This window comes from Anolis sagrei, chromosome X, assembly GCF_037176765.1.
Source record: "Anolis sagrei isolate rAnoSag1 chromosome X, rAnoSag1.mat, whole genome shotgun sequence".
NCBI classification, from domain to species: Eukaryota; Metazoa; Chordata; class Lepidosauria; order Squamata; family Dactyloidae; genus Anolis; species Anolis sagrei.
In genome coordinates this window covers 26307627-26320037 of record NC_090034.1, presented here as the reverse complement: position 1 = coordinate 26320037, position 12411 = coordinate 26307627, and the positions used below count along the sequence as shown (strand labels likewise).

General features: G+C 43.0%; 1 protein-coding gene across 1 annotated transcript in view; it reads left to right on the top strand.

Annotated features, from left to right (window-relative positions):
* Positions 1-12411, top strand: part of FBXL16 (F-box and leucine rich repeat protein 16) — a 76031-nt gene that overhangs the window by 39847 nt on the left and 23773 nt on the right. The window lies entirely within an intron of this gene.

Genomic DNA, 12411 nt, shown 5'->3' with positions numbered 1-12411 from the left:
CCTGCTCAAAGAGAGCCTTGATTCATCTCTGCCTTCCCACTTTCCCAACTGCTTTTCAAATGACTCAGATCGTCTCCCCTCTTTCTCCCTTTGTCCTCAACTTACTCCGGTTGCTGCAAACTGAGTAAAAAAAAGAAGTTTTCCTTCAATCATTCAGCATCAAGGAGAGAGAACAGAACCTTGCCCTTCCCAGCCTAAGCAAACCACTGCACTGTTTGTGTGTTCACCTTCACTTTGAACTTGAGCCATTTGCCCCTCACATTCTGCCCTTCCTTTGTGACATGGGTCCTGGTTTTACCTGTGCAACGCAGGCAAAGCTCAGTGGTTTTGCTTGGTGTTGGGGGTAGGGGGCAACATGTGATATGTCCCCTTAATCAGAGGTCTGGAAGGATGGGTTGGACGATATCATGCATTTCAGGCTTGCTAAGCCTACATACAAGTGACTGGATAAAGAAGTGATGGGACAGGGAGGGAGGGTAAGGAACAAGGGGGGAAATCCGGTCTGTCAAGTAGCACCTGCCTGGCAGTAATTAGAAGGAAGCCAGTGCCAAGACATAGGGGGACGGATGGCTGAATGAGAGGGATGTGTACAAATCAAAACAGGAAATTATGCCACAGTCAGCACAAAGGGTGGGTGGCGTGTAGCATGGAGAGGTGGGAATCTGTGGTGGCTGCAAGTGCCTGTCAAGGAGGGAGGTGAGAAGTTGCTTGGCTGGGCATGGCTAGGCCAAGAAACAGGACTTTGGTCCTTAGCGTTGCTTTCTTCTTCTTCTTTTTGGACTATAAGTCCCAGAATCCTCCAACCAGCATGGCTTTAGGTAAGCTGTCAGTTCAACAAAGCCACCTTGCCAAACTCCACCTGAGAAGGTAAATGTGGAGCACAGGGGCATGTTTGTACACCCTCCGATCTTTCATCGGAATGTAGTATCATTCATCTTATTAATGGAAAGAAGGTTGAGAGGAGACACGAGAAAAAATGGTGATGGCACCCATGTCGTTAAGGCTGTCCAAAAGTCAGAGCCAGTTTTGAAAAGCGGATCCATGCACAGCCCTAATAGTCAAAGCTCTGGGATAAAAGCTCTTTGTGGCCCCAAAAGGAAAAGCATCCAGACGCAACCATAGAGAAGCCTAGCAGCTTCCAAACAATACCCTCCCATACAATACAGAGAGAGCAGTTGCAGAGACCGTGCAGAGTTTCCCCAAAACAGCTGCCATCTCTCCCCAGTCTTCCCAGCTCTTATGCTGGGACCGCCTGCTGCCTGCACAAGGGAGCAGTGTGGGCGGATGTGAGCCCGCAATTGGCACCTTCTATTGAAGCAAGGACCCAAAGCTCTGTAGTCTGGTGGTGACAGAGGCACTTGGCTGGCAATGTTTATGCAGAGCCCACGTCCTCTGAGATCAAAATGGGTGGGAATATATCTTCAGGCCACACGCCTATGAAAAAGATAGACCGGGGGGGGGGGGAGCTGTTTGAGAGAACTGACTGTGTGTAACAACAGCGGCAACCTTTATTGGCATCAGGCACAAACCGGATCACAGCACAGACATGTATAAGGAAAGGAAGCCACAGGTTAAAAAGGAAATAAATCATTACAAATTTCAAGAATAAAGCTTGCAAAAGAATGCATCAGAGTTGTTCAAGAGGGATGGGATCAGAGTCCTAGAGTTGGAAGAGACCACATGGACCATATGCTATAACCCTCTTGCAATTGAGATAACTGCAAATAAACAAACAAACAAATGGAATTACTGTATTTCATCCGTATTATGTCATATTCGGGGGATCCAAACAAAGAATTGTCTGGTGTTTTGACAGAAACCAAGTCACAAGAATGGACTGCATATGAGATTGATTCACACGCCACCATTTTTGCCAGGAGTGGAGTCCTCCCAAACTGGAGAATTTGCACCTTTGTATCCTGACTGGAAAAGAAACATACACATTGATGTTTGGGCCATGATCTGAGATCTGGCGCCCCTAATTCCCAATCTCTCCACTTCACCATCCTTTTCTGAAACAGCAGGGGCAATAACACGTCCTGTCTTATGAGGGTTCTTATGAACAAGACAAGGGCTGTGTTAAAAGGCAGAGGAGCAGAGCTGGTAAAAAGGTGGGAATGTCCACACCTGCCTCCAGCAAAAGAAACACCACAGGGGTGTTCGCTCTTCCCTGTGCTATTCAAAGCTAATATTATACATATATTTGGCTGGAGTTACACTTCATAAATGTCCCTGTTCCGACTTGCATACAAATTCAACTTAAGAACAAACCTCCAGAACCTATCTTGTTTGTAACTTGGGGACTACCTGTATATCTGTCTTTTCCCAAGTAGTGTAGCACTAGAATAATAGAATCATAGAGTTGGAAGAGACCCCATGGGCCATCTAGGCCAACACCATTCTGCCATGTAGGAAAAGCACAATCAAAGCACCCTGACAGATGGCCATCCAGCCTCTGCTTAAAAGTCTCCAAAGAAGGAGCTTCCACTGAAATCCAAGACAGAGAGTTCCACTGCTGAGCAGCTCTTCTTACAGTCAGGAAGTTCTTCCTAATGTTCAGGTAGAATCTCCTTTCCTGTCATTTAAACCCATGGCTCCTAGTCCTTGTTTCTAGGGAAGCAGAAAACAAGTCTGCTCACTCTTCCTTATAGCATCCTTTCATATATTTATACACGGCTCTCATGTCTCCTCTCAATCTTCTCTTCTGAGGCTAAGCAGACCCAGCTCTTTAAGACGCTCCTCAGAGGGATTCATGGTCTCCAGACCTTTGATCCTTTTAGTCACCATCTTCCTCTGGACACCTTCCAGCTTAAAATCTATTAATATCTCCTTAAAACTGTGAGGCCAAGAACTGGACACAGTGTTATTCCAGGTGAGGTTCTTTACATCCCAGTTTGTATCTGTGAGAAATAGACGGGTATGCTCCCCCCCTCCCCCCGCCGAAATCTCAAGGCCTGGGATTTAGCCATCCTACCAAAGGGAGCTTTTGCAGCTTCATTCATCCCCTGTCTTTTCAACAGGCTCACGGGCACACCTGTTGTTTTTTGGTGTTTGTGTTTGGGTACGTTTCAGCAGAGAACATTGCACGCTGCTGCCAAGAAAGAAATGCTCCGGCATCTGTATTTCTTTTCTGATCCCAATCGGCTGCTTCCTTGCACCTTGACGGAAAGGCCAGCCCATTGCTTTTGGGCAAGGCGGAAGCTGTGCCTGCTACTGCTGCTCAAAATGTGCCTCTCGGCGCCAGCTGGCTCCGCACAGCTAGTCATCTGCATTGGCACGTGATCCGATGCAGCAGCATCCAGCGGAGCCCCTTCGATGATGTGTCTGAGCCAAGGAGTCTCCTGAGAGGCAGGCTCTCCCTCTGTTTGCCCGCTTCCATAAGATCGGGTCAGAGTGCCCAGGATGAATGCATCCAAAGTGACAGGAAGGCAGCTGATGCCTTCCTTTGGTGGAACGGTGGGGTTCGTGGCCCGGCTGAGGAAAGGCCTCAAAGAGGCCATTGATAATTAGTGGGCAGATTTATAGACAAGCAAAAAGCCCTCTCCTAAAAATGGATCGCAAGGGGCCAACAACGCCCTTGCCAGCTTTCCAGCTAAGCATTGAAAGTGCACCTTAATAAACAATGCAGGGTCTGGTTGAAAAGCTGTCAACCAGATGACCTTCTTGCCCTTTTGCCATACGTTTCTAAATCGTTACTGCATGGGTATGACTATGATATCAAGAAATCAGAACCCTAAGTTATAAAATGTATAATAAAATGTACAGGTCATCCCCACATTACAAACAAGAAGTTCTGCAGGTTCCTTCTTATGTTGAATGTGTATGTAAGTTGGAACAAGTACATTTTAAGTGTTACTCCAGCCATACACTCTCACTCACTCTCACACACTCACACACACACACTTGGAATAGCATATGAAAAGGTTAACACCCCTGTGTATTTTTATTTTTATTTTATTTTATTTGCTGTCTGTGCCCCTCTTCAGAGCATTACATCTCGCTTTCTGTCTCTGTGATCATTGGATTTGGAAAAAAATGCTTGTTATGGAAATAAGGATTGGGGATAAAGCTTCATTGGAGACCCCTTTCCCCATGATAATAACTCTTCCAGGAGTGGATGTCTCTTCTTAGAGATAAATTCCTCTCACTTCTTGTTGTCTCAACCCTGTTCTTAACTATGTTGGTTGTAAGTCAGGTACTGCCTGTCTAAATGTATGAAGTCGGAACCACTGCTCCACCAGACCAAGTAAGCACACACCCATGCCTCACCTAAAGTTTTGTTATGAATGATCTCTGGAATATTGTCTGGTCATTCCCCAAACCCCTTCCTCTAATTTCCATAATTCTCTCACAATGAACTGAGAAATGAGGGGAATTATGCAATGAATGTGCATCAGCATTCCCTGGGTCCATTTCCTGTTCCCTTGGATAAGGGGAAAGATCTGGCACTCCCACTATCTGTGGGAAAGATCACCTATTGAGATGATCCCCATCCCCAAGTATCCATTGTGTACATTGGACTGTCTCAGTTGTGCTCACCATAGCCAGACCATTAAACTTATAATGGACTCATTACCTTGTATCACATCACATTCCTTTCGGATCACGTCCCTCTCTGAGTCGGGTCATTAAAAAGACTGACAATTCAAATTCTCCAATGAGAGTTTATTGAATTTCTGTCTACTTTCAAGAGCCAACCAGTGATGACATCCGACTGAGTCCTGAGCCGCTCAGGATGTGGATCCTAGCTGGGCTGTTTTCCAACCAATCAGGAGCTAGCTCAGGTTTCTTGAATAGCTGTCAAATGAAATGAAAGTGCTCTGTGTTCACAATTGTGGTTGGAGTGTTTTCTCCACTGACATCCTCTTTTGACCATTGAGAATAAACCTCTGGTTTTGCCTTCTACACGTCTGTGTCTGATCTGGCCTTCCAGAAAGCTAGACACACTGGGCTTCTGAAACTGTGGTTTTAGTGGAGCTGAAATCACTCAACATCTATGTGGTTATTCATGGTGTAGTTTGGTCTGGTGTTTTGCAAACATTCATGGTCAGTATTGCCATGACTTTGTCCCCAAAATAAAGGCAGTTGTGTTGATCCATATAAGTAAAACTGTTCTAGCATCCACCTTTTTTCAGACCTCTCCTGGAACTGCTATCAGCTTATCGTGGAGGGAATGCATGCCTTGCTGAGAGGAAATGGTTTGATACTGAAGAAAATCCCAGAAGGACCATGTCCAGAGAATCCAAAGGCCATCCATCAATGAACCAGAAAGTGCGCATTTGCATCTTGAGGACTCATTGATCAATAAAGTTCTTGCTATCTAATGCAAACTATTTTCAGAATCTTGAATTCCTAAATATTGCTTTCTGCAGAATATATCAGAGTCATATAGAGAAGGGGATAGCAGAATCAAAACAAGACTTTTCTTTCCTGGGAGGAAGAGCACATAAAGGGACCTTGCTTCTCCAATTAAGAACTCAGAACACAAAGTGAGATTTACTTTAAATCTCCCAATTTCTAGATTTTAGAGCAGGCATGGGCAAGCTTTGGCCCTTCAGGTGTTTTGGACTTCAACTCCCACAATTCCTAACAGCCTTAAACAGCTGAGGTGAAAAAGGAAAGGGACCGAGGCTGTTAGAAATTGTGGGAGTTGAGGTCCAAAACACCTGGAGGGTCAAAGTTTGCCCATTCCTGTTTTAGAGAGTGAGACACTGAAAAGTTCTTCAAAGAGAAAACATTTATTTAATGTCTTTACATTTCCTTGCTGATGCTGCTGTTGTTGTTGTTGTTGTTGGTTACCTTCAAGTCATTCCAGAATCCTGACCCATGGTGATCCTAAGGCAAACCTTTTCATTGTTTCCTCTAAGGCTGAGCGAGCGTGACTCCCCAAAGGTGGCCCAATGAGTTTCTACAGCTGAGTGGGAATTTGAACCCTGGTCTTCCAGAGTTGCAATCCAACACTCAAACCACTAGACTGTCCTCACTCCCTTCAATATAGAATTATATATTTCAAAGCATATAACGGGAATTAGTGCAATGGTCAAGGAAAAATGTCACAGGGAGTGCACAGAACTGTTTTCTGGAGAGCAAAGTTCCCATGTTGCCTTCTTGTGCCAATTCCCTTTGTGGCCTGCAATGCTCATGATATGGAAATGTAGAATGTTGCCTTGGTATGAAGCAGAGTCCCTTTCCTTCTCTGGAGGTTGGATGGCCATCGGTCGGTAGGGTTTTGATTGTGTTCCTTTCACGCCAAAGGGTGGAAACAGGATGGCCTTTATCATCTCTTCCAGCTTGATTATTCTATGAAGAAGAAGAAGAAGAAAAGCCCATGTTCCACAGCTGGACCGTTCTCCTGTTGCGGCCGCTGCCGACCATGATTTCAGGAAGCCTGAAGCAGAGGCAGTGGTTTTGCTCCTGTTCCATCATAAATGGCAGGCCTGGCAGAAAAGCAGTGCTGGGAATACTTTGCGAATTCACACACATGAATATTTATGGCAACCTTTTTATTTTTAGTTTGCAGCAGAGATATTTTCCTGGATTCGAACTCACCATGGGGAGCTCCTGGGAAGGGCCCGCTCTCACTTCTTTCGTTCTGCCCCTTTGTTGCCCAGGCTCCGTTCTCTCCTAAAAGGCCTGCTGGAGGGTGGCTTGCCCGCTCGGTCCATAGGCTTGCACCTTTTCTTTTTGCAAGCTCTGGGATTAAGCTGCCACTTTAGGTTGCTGTGGTTACTGAGGAAAGTTGTGTTAGTTAGCATGACAATAGCAGGATAAAGGGAAATTCAGCAAAGAGAGAGATCACTGGAGGAAACTGGCTTCCTTTTCAACCTTCTGCAGGCTTTATGGGAAAGTGGTGGACTGATCTGGTGTAAAGGAGCCTATTCTGATTGATTGATTGATTGATTGATTGATTGATTGATGGCTATTCCCACCTTCCGGCACACTCAAGGAATGTTGGACTACAATGCCCATCATCCTCAACACTGTTGGTGTTTCTTGGAAAGGACTGAATTGCAAATCCACACATGGAGTAGGTCAGAGAGCGGAATGATTGATTGATTTGTGTTGCTGAAGGCTTTCATGGCTGGAATCACTGGGTTGCTGTGAGTTTTCCAGGCTGTATGGCCATGTTCCAGAAGCATTCTCTCTTGTTTTGCCCACATCTATGGTAGGCATCCTCAGATGTTGTGAGATCTGTGAAAACTAGGCAGGTGGGGTTCATATACCTGTGGAATAATGTCCAGGGTGGGAGAAAAAACTCTTCTCTGTTGGAGGCAAGTGGGAATGTTGCCATTGGCCACCTTGATTGGCACTGAATGGCCTTGCAGCTTCAAAACCTGGATGCTTCCTGCCTGGGGGAATCCTTTGTTGGGAGGTGTTAACTGGCCCTGAATGTTTCCTGTCTGTAACTCCCGTTATTTATTTATTTATTTACCTTATTTATATCCTGCCTTTCTCTACCCCGAGGGGTACTCAAGGCAGCTTACAATCGCACCTCCATGATGCCTTAAAACATACAGTAACAGCTTATTTATTCTGTATAAAAAGCATTGCATAAATGAGTATAAAACTGATAAAAATAGAAGGAGTGCAGGTGGCTAAATATCTTTTGACCAAAAACGGGCAACAGCAACGGCATTGTCTGTAGCCTCCAACAATTCCTCCTCTGTACATGAGGCAGGGCACAATGGACAAGCATACAGATTTGTCTGCTCTGCTCCACAGTCACACAAGGCATGGGATTCTTTTAGGTAGTAACAGCAACAGCTAAAAATACAAGTTAAAAAGAAAACATTGTGTTTACTGTCCTGATTTTAGAGTTTTTTTTAATACTTGTAGCCAGATTTTGTTCATTTTCATAGTTTCCTCCTTTCTGTTGAAAATTTTCACATGCTTGTGAATGTCAATGGCTTCTCTATGTAGTCTGACATGGTGGTTGTTAGTGAGATCCAGCATTTCTGTGTTTCTGTGTTCCCCAATAATATGCTGCGTCCAGGTTGGTTGGTTCCAGGTTGGTTTGTCCAATAATGTGCTGTGCCCAGGTTGGTGCTCTACTATGACTGACTTCTCTGGTTGATTTAGTCTGTAGTGCCTTTCATGTTGCTTCATTCGTGCCTGGTCAATGCTGCTGCATTTGGTGGTCCCTATGTAGACTTGTCCACAGCTGCATAGCATGCAGTAGACTCCTGCAAAGGTGAGAGGATCCATCTTGTACTTTGCCGATCATAGCATTTGTTGTATTTTCTTAGTGGGTCTGTAGATAGTTTGTAGGTTTTTATTTCTTCATCAGCTTCCCTATGTGGTCAGTGGTTCCCTTGATGTATGGTAAGAACATTTTACGTCTTGGTGGGTCTTTGTCTTGACTCTTGTGGCTTGTTCTCGGACTTGAAGTTCTTCTGATGTCTGTGACGGAGTCTCCATTGGCCTGTAGAGCCCAGTTTAGGTGCTTCAGCTCACCTTGGAGGAGGTGGGGTTCGCAGATTCTTTTTCACGGTCTGCCAGGGTTTTAATTGTGCTTCTTTTTTTAAATCGGGTGATGATTGGAGTTTTTATGTAGGTATCTATACATGTGTTTAGGTTTTCTTTAAACTGTGTGGCCCAACTGTTGATTGGGTTTGCAGATGACTAGGACATCTAGAAACTGCATTTTTCCTTCAGTTTCTTTTTCCATGGTGAATTGGATATTGAGATGGATGCTGTTGAGGTGGTCCAGGAACTTGTTTAGTTCTTCTTCCCCATGACTCCAAATGGTGAAGGTGTCATCCACACATTTTATTATTTGTTGTTTGATAAGGCATCAAATTGTTGCCCATTGTAAGGCTGCCCTGAGTCCCCTTCAGGGTGAGAAGGGCAGGGTAGAAATGCAATAAATAAATAAATATATGAAGTATACAGTGGGCTTTTGTGCTCCATGTAGAAATTTGTTGTGACTGGGCTGAGAGGGCTTCCTGTGGCTACTCATCTTTCTGTTCATATAATTCATTGTCCCACTGGAAGTACCTTGTGGTGAGGCAATGGTAAAACAGGTCTATGATGTCTTCTGAGAAATTATGGTTGATTAGTGTGATTTTGTCTGGTACCGGGACCTTGGTAAATAGAGACACCACATCAAAGCTGATCAGTTTGCCATTGGTGTGGGCAAAATGTCAGGAGAGAATGCTTCTGGAACATGGCCATACAGCCCGGAAAATTCACAGCAACGAATTGATTGATTGATCAATTGATTTGGTTTATATCCCTACTTATCTGCATACAATCACTGGAATAAAGGGCACAGGATTCCCACAACAGTGGGGAAAACTCAAGGGAAAAGAAGGCTATATTTTAACCTGGGAGAATAGCTCCCTAAGAATGTCTATGGCAGTCAATCGTGCTTTTAATAAATAAATAAATCATAATAGAATACTAGCCTTACAGGTATATTAACACAGTACATACTCTGGGTTTGCAAAAAACGTTTCTGTGGTTTGAGTTAACTACAGGGATATTTTAAACAATACTTTTCAGCAAAATTTTATAGGAACTTGTTTTGATGTCACACCTCCACCCCCAATAATTGAAGGCATCTCTACGGTAGGGATTAAAATATACGATTTGTTCGTAAAATGTTTACGATAAAATGAGGCTGCAAATAAAAATGCACAGCTGCTTGCGACATTTCACAGATTTAATCCACTGGACAAATAGAAATCTATCTTTCTGCCAAGAGGCTGTGCCACTTTATGGAGGTGCAAATGTCAACATGGCCTCTTAAAGTTCTCTAGATGAAACTCTCCAAGAGATTGAGTGAGGAGTCAACATTAACAATAGTCAGTCAGTTTCTGTGAGTCCTCCTTGAAATTTCTTTCAAAAGAAAGAAGGAAGGAAGGAAGGAAATAAATTGGAGATTATTTGGAGAATAGTCTTCTTCTACGGGAGGGATGCAGATTCACTTCCCTCCATCAAAAATTATCTTCTGAATAGGGTTGGCAAGTGAGGACTGTGCCAGACACTAAGATTTAAGGACAATATCTGAGATGTAGTAATGACCTCAGAAGAAGTCACATGAAGTCATCACTGCATCTCAAGGAAGATGTTTCAAAGGGCAGGTCCTGATGATACCATTCAACGTGATCCATCATTAGCCATAATTCCTATTGAGATCAAAACACCAATACTTACCAACAAGCAGAATCTAGCCATGCATTTGCCTTGAGAACTTGAGAAAAGGAGAAGACGGGTCTGAGAAATGTTGACTTTGCCTTCCAATGTCACTCTTGTTCCATCCAAAGCTCAGAAGCAAGTGCCTTCAAATAACAAGTTGTTTGTAATGAATCCCTTTCCCCAAATTTCAAAGTTACATAACTAAGTGACATTGTGAGTGTAATATAACAAGGCATAGCTTCAGTTGCTTTTCATAGTAAGTTTGTGAGTGACTTTTCTAGGTATGGGAGTATCCCGTGTTCTGCTCACAGGCCAAAGACTTGTAGAATTCTGAAGTATTGAAAACTAAATTGAGGTTTGGGTTTATGATGGGCCCTTGGTATCCACTGGAATTTCTTCCCAGGATCTACATGGGTATCAAAATCGGTAGATGCTGAAGTTCCATAACACACAATGGCTTGGTAAAAGTGTCCCATATGGCAAAATCAAGCTTTACTTTTGGATTTTTTAAGCTGTGCATGGTTGAATATGTGGTTACAGAATGTGTGGCTAGAAAGGATTGACATCTATATCAAATAAATAGAATGAATCTCAAATGACTTTGATATTGGAGTGTTGTTGTGTGGTTTTCCAGGTTGCATGGCCAATGTGTTCTAGCAACATTTCTTCCCTGATGTTTTGCCTGTGGCTAGCATCTTCAGAGGATCTTTGATATTGTTCTTTCATACTTTCATACTGTTCTTCAATAATTTGGTATTATTCATCAATATTTTGATATTGTTTTTCAATACTTTGATCTTCTACTTTGATACTTTGAGATAATGCCCCAACCTTTATTATCGATGGTCAGTAGTTTTTTACCTCCTCTATGAAATATATAACCATGCTGGAAGTTTCCAGCCCTCAGGGAGGGCCTTCTCTCTGGCACATTGCCATGCTCTCCCATCTGCCATATTGAAAGGCCGTTACCGGAAGACCCCCATACACCGAGAGACTGCACCCCTGTGACTAAGAACTCATAGAGACAACAGAACATGTGCTTTTTTACTGCCTGTTCTATAGAGATATTCGATCTCATCTTTATTACGCCATGGCTATACAAACACCCAGGATACTCTGGACAATTTTACATCTCCCTGCTGCTTTCAGATATTAACACGGCTATAACTTATAATGTCACCAAGTTCTGCATAGCAGTGATTAAAATCCGGCAACTGATGACTAATAGCACAAGCTAGTACAAGTCAAGATTTCATACTAGCAGAAAATTGTGATTATAGTATTTTAATTATAGTGTGGATTTTGCTCCCTCCTCTGTTTGACTGGACTTCCCTTCCCTGTGCCACATGAGCACCCCAATTCCCTCCCTTCAGACTGCCTTCCTTTTAATTCCATAAATTGTGTTGGGTTTTGTCTTAGATTCTTGTGTTAATTGTCTTGATGTCCTAGCAATGATGCACTTATTTCAAAGTTTGAAAGTTTTAAATCTCTCGACTCTAAGATCTGATGTCTTTGTGCGGGACTATGTCCCTCTTCTCTCAAGATGGTCATTGACTGTAATAAACTTGAACATGATACTTTGAAATTGTTCTTTGATACTTTGATATCATTCTTCTGGACTTTGATGTCGTCCTTCAATAGTTTGATATCGTTCTTCGATACTTTGATATTGTGATTCGATACTTTGATATTGTCTTCAATACTTTGGTATCGTTCTTTGGTACTTTGATATCATTCTTTGGTGCTTTGATATCATTCTTCAGTATTTTGATATCATTCTTCGGCGCTTTGATATCATGCTTCGATACTTTGATATTGTGCGTTGATACTTGGATATCGTTCTTTGGTGCTTTGATATTGTTCTTCAGTACTTTGATATCGTCCTTTGATACTTTGATATCATTCTTTGATACTTTGATATCGTTCTTTGATACTTTGATATGTTTCTTTGATATTTTGATATTGTTCTTTGATACTTTGATATCATTCTTTGACACTTTGTTATTGTTAGTGCGATTGGTGGGGATGAGAGACAGGGCCTTCTCAGTGGTGACTCCTCAGCTACGGAACTCCCTCCCCAAGGAAATTAGATCAGCCCCCTCCCTCCTGGCTTTCAGAAGGAAGGTGAAAACTTGGCTATGGGATCAAGCCTTTGGGCAATAAGCAGTACAAGGAATGATCAGGGATTATGTGATATAGATATGATATTTGGAACAGCCTGGACTACGATTGTTATATTGTGTGATTTTAATGGTTATAGTTATGCTTTTA